The sequence below is a fragment of the Triturus cristatus genome, chromosome 1_1 (genome assembly GCF_964204655.1).
Source record: "Triturus cristatus chromosome 1_1, aTriCri1.1, whole genome shotgun sequence".
In the NCBI taxonomy this organism is placed as follows: Eukaryota; Metazoa; Chordata; class Amphibia; order Caudata; family Salamandridae; genus Triturus; species Triturus cristatus.
Window position 1 is genome coordinate 1283740801 of NC_140579.1, and position 8935 is coordinate 1283749735.

Genomic DNA, 8935 nt, shown 5'->3' on the forward strand with positions numbered 1-8935 from the left:
CAACAGAAACTGCTTGAATGATCACCCCAAAACCTTACAGGAAAGTGCTGAGGTGAAGGAACTTCTTTTTAAAAGTTTCATGAAGATTCATCAAACACCGCCAAAGTTATTAGCATAACAATAAATGCTTCGCCTCTGTAAATTCTAGCTTGTATATCACTACACAAGGGCTGCCGGTGTGGGGTGTGTGCGTATATCACTTTTGCCAAAATTGGTGTAATTCCGTTCAGCCATTTTTTGTGCATCTTAGAGCAAAGTTTCCTATGGGAAATCCAAATCAAGGTTTACACTGTATGAACTTTATTTGGAAAGCGTGCTTTTTGTGATTTTGTATAAATCAAGTCAACTGTTTGAGAAATTGGCATTTAAAGAGGTGTGCAGGTTAGAATTGATGGCGAATACTCAGATGGTTGGTTAAAAAACAAAATAGGGCCCTTTGATTGTCAGAGGGAACTTTTTTTTTCTTCTAGTTGACCATTTGGATACATCGGGATCAGTCCTCCACTGCCAAGCGATCAAATTTAATTCAGCTGAAAAAGTAGCAGCCACCATTACAGGACTTCATCCCATGTCCTGAAAAGGATTTAAAATAAGGTTCAATGGTGAAGGGTAGGCGGACTACAGGAGCGACCGGTGTGAGAGGAAAGTGGCGGGTTGGGGCGGGGGGATGAGTGTAAAGGAGACAACAAAAAAACAAGGGGGAAAAACATTTTGTGGGTCTTCTACTTTTCTCTTGGCTCCACTGCAGGGACAGGATCCCAGACTCTCCTCCGGCCAATCCTGAAGCTGCTCTCATGCATGACAGCAGCTTCAGGACCGGCCTGAGTGCCCTCAATTTGCGCTCCTAGGGAGAATGGAAGCCTGTGCGCCTGTGCTTTGCTGTCTCCAACCCAGCAATGCAGCTGGGTTGGAGACCGCTTCAGTGCGCATGAAGGTTTTGCAGACCTAGGATGGCCAGCCAAACCGTAAAGTGCACTGATAGTAGTGCGCACCATTCCCAGTTGGTGCCAGTCATCCCCCTAGCTCCATCCCCAAAACTAGGCCGGGAAACAAAATAAAACTATCATAAACCTGGATTATTGCTTTATTTATTTAAAGCTGCTGGCAGGAGGGGCGTCGTTCCTCCGCCATAGCCGAGAGCCCACTGCTGGTGGACTACCTGACTCGTAGGCCCTTGTTTGAGGGACCCCCAAAGTGGGAAGAGGTCTTTGGAGGTGTTTGGAAGGGCCAGGCACAGGACAGGGGTGAACCCTCTGTCTACCTGTGAAGCTTGGCTTCCCGCAGCAGGGTTGGCTGCAGGACCTGGTTGTTGGCAGTTCACGGGTGGTTGAGTACAAGACCTGTCAGGAAGCCAGGCCCGGCTGCCAACCCATTGCTGCACCCGCTCAAAGCCTGTGCACAACAGGGGAGTTGGCTATATCGGATAAAAAAAGAAATTCACAAAACAAAACCATAAGGTTAAAGAGACGTTATTGTTAGTTGTTGAAATATGATAAAAACTAACATATAAATCTCCCATACCCCAAAAAACCTCACTGAAATTCACCAGTTAGAGTTTTTTGAGCCAACTATAACTTGAGCACCCATCATACCCTGCTGTAAGACCTCCTGTATTGAATCACTCAAGGCATGTCTCGACATCGGAGATGTCATCAGTGAGATCAATGATGTCACTTATCATGAGTGATGTAATATGTGAGGTCACAAGCAGTGAATGGCAGAGGCACAAATTATAGTTAGTTCTGTCAACTATATCTGGTGAATTTCAATGGCTCTTCAGTTCTTAAAAGTTAGTTCTTATTTCAGCTCAACACCCAAGTAGAACGTCATTTTAACCTTTGATTTTTTTCAGTAAATGAAAAAGTTAATTACCTGCTATAATCTTTCTGGTGAACAATTTGTCATCTGCCGATTCCTCCTCTGTATAATAATCAGAGGGGTCAGACTGGATCTGGATACAGCCAAGCTCAAGTCGCCAGGAGGGGTTGTTGTCTTTAAATTGTTGCTGAAGTGACATCTGATAACGTTACCAAAGCCACATAGTACCCATGACCCCATCAATTCCTGTTTGGATCAAATTTTCAAAATCCTTCGAGGGGAGCGGCTGGATTAGCATCGAAATTTAGTGTAGGTCCAAATGTAAATTACAATCAAATTATTATTTTCCTAGAATGTATTGTAAGGAAATTTGTATGGTCACCTGTAAGTTTTTGGACTGGTGCTGATGGTTTTTCAATTCAAGAGTGCACGGAGGCCTGCTAATCAGACCTTTGTGCCAGTGCTCCGACCCTAAAATGTGTATGTCAATTTGGCTTATACCAGATTGGCATAAACTAAATTACTTGTAAGCCACTAGTATATGGACCCAGGGTATGTTAGAGGGTCACCCCAGGGATTTCAGCAATGGTTGTGCCACCCCGAATGCGACCCATGGAAAACCTACCACTCTGTCCAACATTGGAGGCTGGAAAAGCAGTTTTGAACTGCTAGCTTAACTTTGCCATTTAAAACAATGGCAAAGCCAACCCTCCCCCAGTAATATGTAGAAGTCACCGCTACAGCAGGCCTACCAAACCCTAAGGCAGGGTACAGCATATTTCACTGGCAGAACATGTATTTTACATGAGCTTAAGTTTTTTTGGATTAAACTCTTTATTGTAAACTTTGCACACACGAGTACCACAGCAGTTAACAGCATTACATCACTTCGTCACCTCTAGTGCATCAAAACCCTCTGCCGATATGTTCTTACATTGGGATGTTACAATTTATTATTCCCTCCTGCTTGATCTCTGCCTTGGGGTTTTATCACTCACAAGTGCCTTTGGGGCACATATCTGACTCCTATTTGAGTTCTACTTGCTTCAGATTTGTTCCCATTTCTTGGGGCACCCTCTTTTTTCACAGACTGTCCTCTCTGCCACCATTACCCAGTACATACCCTTCTCCCACTCTTATCGTGGGTGGGAAATCCTCTCCATATCTTCTTGCAATGTTTCGCGTGGCAATAGCAAAGTCTAGTGTTGCCGGTATACATTCTTTATTGGTGAGGTCTGTTGGTCCCTAAATATTGAGCAGACATAATTGTGGTGTTTGTTGGAGTTCCTTGCCTGTTACTTTGTGAAGTTGTCTTGCCACCGCCCTCCAGTACATCTGGATCGGAGGACAGTCCCACTGTATGTGAAAGAATGCGCCCTCTTTTGCACATTGTCGTCTACATGTTGAGTCAGCTTTCCTTTTCATTTTTGTCAGAGTTACATGAGTAAAAAGATCTGTGTAGGTTTTCGCCATAGCTTTACTGTCGATTTTGTGGTTAAGTAGCCTAACCTCAAGCGGGGATGAATCTGAAAGGTCTGCTACTGGTGGGATTGTTTATCATTAGTGCGTGTAATTTGTAAATACCTGTAGGTCTCTGATGCTGCCATACCGAATTCTTCTCACAACCAATCTAGGGGCTTGACCCTTGCTTTTGTCCATAAATATCGGACATTAGAGATTCTTATGTCCCATTTGTCAAACCCTGGCTGTTTGATCAATTCCCCCAGTCTTTCTGTGTCCCAATAATCTAGACGGATGTCCATAAGGGCTATTCCACCATCATACAACCCCTTCACTAATTTACATGTGGCTATTCGCGGGGGGGTTCCCTCGCATAGCATTGATCTTTTCTCATTCTCAATCTGGGAGAAGTATGCGTCGGGTATGAGGAAAAGTGTGTGCTTTGTAGGGCATACAGAAACCTTGGTAATGCCATCATTTTAAAAAGCAAACACAAGGAGATGATGGACGGAGCGCTAAAACTTTTCAGACACTCACCCCCAGTCACAGATCTTGGTTGAATCCATCATCATTCTTTCACTCACTTCTCACCTCAGTTCAGACGCAGCCATATGCAAATCAGTCTTGACCCTGTGCCACATGGGAACAGTCCAGCCCGAACTGCCAAGCCAGGTCTTCCCTAACCCGGAAACAAGAATCTTGGGACCAGTTTCGGGGTAACACCCCTCATCAGCCAGGCTAGCTTGAATCCAATGGCAAAGTGAGCAAGGGACCCAGGTCTGGGCATACCCTGCCATCTTAGGGCAAACACAAGGAGATGATGGACGGAGCTCTGAAACTTTTCAGACACTCACCACTAGTCACAGATCTGGGTTGAATCCATCATCATTCTTTAGCTCACTTTGTCACCTCAGTTGAGACTGTTAACATGAGGCACAAGGGTCAACACTGATCTGCATATGGCCAGGTTTAAACTGGGGTGGCATGGTGAGCAAAAGAATGATGGAATTAACCCAGATCTCTTGAGTGGGGATGAATGTTTTGATTTGTTCTGCATTCGGTCCATCAATTGTGTGTCATTTGCCATCATTTTAAAAAGGGCTGCATGGCCCATTAGGGATAACAGTATTGTTCTCCAATGTCTTGTGTCGCTTTGTAGTCGTTGCAATGGGCTAAGGAGGTTGTGTATGTTGAAGAGTGAAGGATCTCTTGTGACATAGATCTCCAAGTAGCGGAATCCTTCCTCAGTCATCATCAATGTGCAATCTGCTGGTAATTTGGGGGTTAGGCCTTATAGGATAAATAATACTGATTTTGACCAGTTAATGGTGTACCCAGAGTACTTCCTAAAATTAGTGAAGATTTGTATAATTGTTTATGGATGAGAGGGGTGATGCTACATATACGAGGATATCGTCTGCATAAAGGGACATTGTCCTCCCATCCCTCCGCCCACCGCAATCCTCAGATTATTAGGTCTCCTCTTATCCAATTTGCAAGGGGTTGCAGCATTAAAGCGAAAATTAGGGGCGAAAGTGTACATCATTGTCGAGTACCTGGTTTGAGAGAAAAGGGGCGCAAGATGTGTCCATTCACTACTACATGAGCATGGGGCTGAGCATATAATAACTTAAGCCAGATTATACATTTCGGGCCGAAGCCAAGTAACTTTAGTACTGCGAGTAAGTATGGCCATTCAATGGTATCGAATGCCATGCAGGCATCTAGTGAAAGTATTGCTGCTGCTTCTTTCACGATATCATTCCTGCCCAGCATGCCATGGAGGCATCGCAGATTTAATGCTGTGTTTCTTCCTGGCATGAAGCCCGACTGATCTGGATGTACTAGGCTCATGATAATTGGCATGAGTCTGTTTGCCAACAGTTTGGCCAAAATTGTTACTTCTGCATCAAGTAGTGATATGGGTCAGTATGAGCTGCAGAGTTCTGCTGGCTTCCCCTGTTTGTGAATAACTACAATAGAGGCTAGTATCTGGTCTTGAGGTAGGCATCCCGGTTTACTACCTTCATACATTTCTCGTAAGTACGGTGCAATTTTCTATAATTCAATTGGTAGGCCATTAGGCCCCACTGCTTTACTGGTTTGTATACTATTTATTGTCCTAGTGATCTCATCCAAAGTAGTATCATCTAACGTTGGGGAGGAAAGTCGCATTAATGCAAGTAGTTCTCTCGAGTCATCTAATGTAGTTGTGGTGGTAGGTGTGTGCCTGAAATATGTAGCGACTATCTCCGTCATTCCCTGGACGTCTTTTATTAGTTCCTCATTCTCGGATTTCAGGTATGCTACCCATCTATTAGCTTGGTCACGCCTATCTAGCCATGCCAGTAATTTCCTGCTTTGTCTCCGGTTTCATATATTGTATGGAGCACTGTCACCTATTTTTAACTCCCTCTGTTACTTTATTTTTGTATTCTTGTCTTTTGATAGCCAGTGAGTGTTTGGCTTCAGCGCTGTCCGATTTGACAATTTCTGATTCTCCCACTAGAATCTCTGTTTCTAAGTCTGTGAGAGTTCTTTCTGTCTGTTATTTTTTATGTCACACTGTCAAGGACAGTGCTTGTCCCTTTAGTACTGTTTTGTACGCTTCCCACAGTGTCTGTGGGAGGAGACAGAGCCTTTATTTTCATTAAAGTAGTAGTCTGTGGTTTGAATGAGCTCGTCTAGTATTTGTGGGAGTTTTAATAACCCAGTGTTAAGGGTGATTGGTTTCGACCTAGCTTTGTAGGTGAGCCAAACTGGCGAATGATCTGATATTCCTCTAGCTAGATGCAGGATTTCACTAAAATAGGGCAGTTGGTGTACCAATGTGAGGATGTAGTCTATGCCCGACAGACTATTATGTGCTCCAGAGTGGAAGGTGAATTGTGAGGTCTGTGGGTTGTTCGCTCACCAGACATCTACTAAACCCATTGCTTTTAAATAGTTTGATAATGTAGAGTTCGCACTAGATATCGGTGTGAGAAAGTGGACTCTTTCTGCATGGTTGCCCCCACCTTTTGCTGAACTGCTAATGTACTTTGACTAAGTGTGTACTGGGCTCCTGCCAATCAGGAAACCAGGGCCTATGTTCTTTCCCTAAAACTCCATTGAAGACCAAACCCAATTGGCACTGTCAGGCCACATGTCAGTCCCTGGTAAATGGTACCACAGGTACCCAGGGCACTGTGACCAGGGAAGGCCTCTAAGGGTTGCAGCACTTATTGTGCCACCCTTAGAGGCCCTGTACCTTTACATTTACACAATGCCTTTGCGGGCTGAGTGTTTTGGTGCAGAACAAAGTGAAGAGTCGACATGGCACACATCCCTGTGTAAAAAAACACAATCAAGCGAACATTCACTTGAGCAACTGCGTGCACAAACAATGTGGGTTCTAAATAAATCATGTTTTTGATGAATGATAAATGTTACTTCAACCGAAAATAGCTTTTGTTCAGCAATTTTTCTTATTGTACAATGCAAGTAAAGCGATCAAAACAAAAAACAAGTGCATCCAATTAAGTGCAACAAGTTATATACATGGATTGGCTTATTTCTTTATAACTGTACATATGATCATTCATGGCAAGTACATTGTTCAAGGTTACATGATTACAATGCTTGCGACTAACACAACAATTCTAAATAGCCCAATGCAGTCCCTTCCTCAGGGGCCGCTGTAATGAAAAACCACATGCAAATGAATGTCAAAGACATTCAACAACGTTGTTAACAATATTCATAAATTAAATTACGAATCATGGCTCAAAATCATGGGACCACCAAAAGGGTTTGCAATCTCAATGCTATATAGTAGAGTTAAATAGAAGAGTTGCCACCACCAGATTGATAAAAGTATAAAGAAAAAATCATGATCCACACTTTACTGAAAAATGTCAACGAGTGAAAAGCCGGAAAAGTGAACTACTGGCATCTACTGTGGACTGATAGAATAACTATGAATGTGCCCGGTGAGCGTGTGAACACAAGGTCCGAAAGACCCAAATGTCTGAAATGTAGACAGAAAAGACCGTAGGATTTACCTGTGGGACTGGGCAGTGCAACGGAAATCTGAAAAAGTACCCACACTAATGAGTCAGCGTTTACTGAGGAGAAGCGGGAGCAAGAGAGGTGTACAAACCGCAATGTACAAAAAAATAAATTACCTGATATTTCGAAAGTCAAGCATGTAATCTAAAAAATGCAAAAAAGAGCAAAATAAAGGCAAAATCTACACAGGTATCCGTAACAAGTGTACAAGCGCGGACATGAAATGGCAGCTTACCGCGTTCCAGACTGTAACCCTCGAGATAAGAATTACCCGGTCGAGAGAGTGAATGGCGTTAACACCGGATATGCCCTGTTTAGAAGTTTTTAAAAGAACTGGGTGGACGCTTGTTCACGTGATCAAAATACTAACATAGAACGCAGACAGGAAACGGCCGCCATGATAGAAAGGTGGTAAAACGGTACTAAAAAACGAACCATGTTCTAGAACTGACAACAAGCGAAAAACAAGAAAAAAACTAAGAAAAAAATTGCCCGATGAAGAGAAAATACCAATGCCATAAAAAAGATGTGACCCAATGTGAGAAAGAAATGTGTGCATCTCAAATAGCCAGTGACACGTGCAAGAACGGTATTGAGAAGAGACATAAAAGTGTGAAAATGTACAGAAACACAACATAAACAAGAATGTAAAACAATTTTGGCACAAAGATATAAATCAGCAAATAATATAGATGTAACAACCCCATCCAATAATGTCAGCTGATAGTGCTGATGTGTCTGATGTCTGTATCCTAACAAGTGCTAAATGTATGTGTGCTAAGGTGTGCCAATTTCAAAATAAACTGTACATGAAAGGATTAAATGAGTAAATGGATACGATCAAAAAGGTGTAGCCCTAATGAGAGCTGACCTGTGATGACTCTGAAATGGGTACAAGGTGCTGATGTGTGTACTAATGTGATTAAACTGGCTCGGGTGTGCAACTCTTCGAAAGAAAGACTGATTTACAGGAAACAGCTCAAGTCCAATCTGTCATTAAGACCGTACGGCATCATAAAATTAAACTTCCTGATCCAAAACACTTCTATTTTTTTTTGTTGCTGGGATTAGTGCCTTCTTTGAAAGTGAGTTTTTCCACTATTAAGAACCGGATTTGGGAGATGTTATGCCCTTGTTCCAACCAATGAACTACTAAATTGGAATTGGTGTTTTTGTTTCTGATCATCTTTTTAAGATAATTTTTTTTAATGCTTTTGGACTTAGTGGAAAATTTGGAGACAAAGACTATTCGATTAGTGGGCGTTTTTTGTTTGATTGTGAGAAGGGTGCTGCGAATAATTCCTTGAATTCGGTTCTCTGCATGTTGAATGGTAGCTGACGGATACCGCGTTGTGTGAATCTAGTCTTGATTCTGGAAAGTTCTTCTTTGAATTTATGTGGAGTAGATGATATTATTTTAGAGCGAGGGAGCGTGACTTGGCAAGCCAGCATGGCGGACGTGTGCTGAGTGAGCTCCGTCCAGCCCACCACAAGATCCTTAAATATCCTTACCCGTCGATGCCAAACTGAGCACAAAACCGACTCCGCAGTCCCGTGGAGCAAGTGACATCGCCCTGAGCAGCCTTGGAGCTCCGCCGGGGTCTGA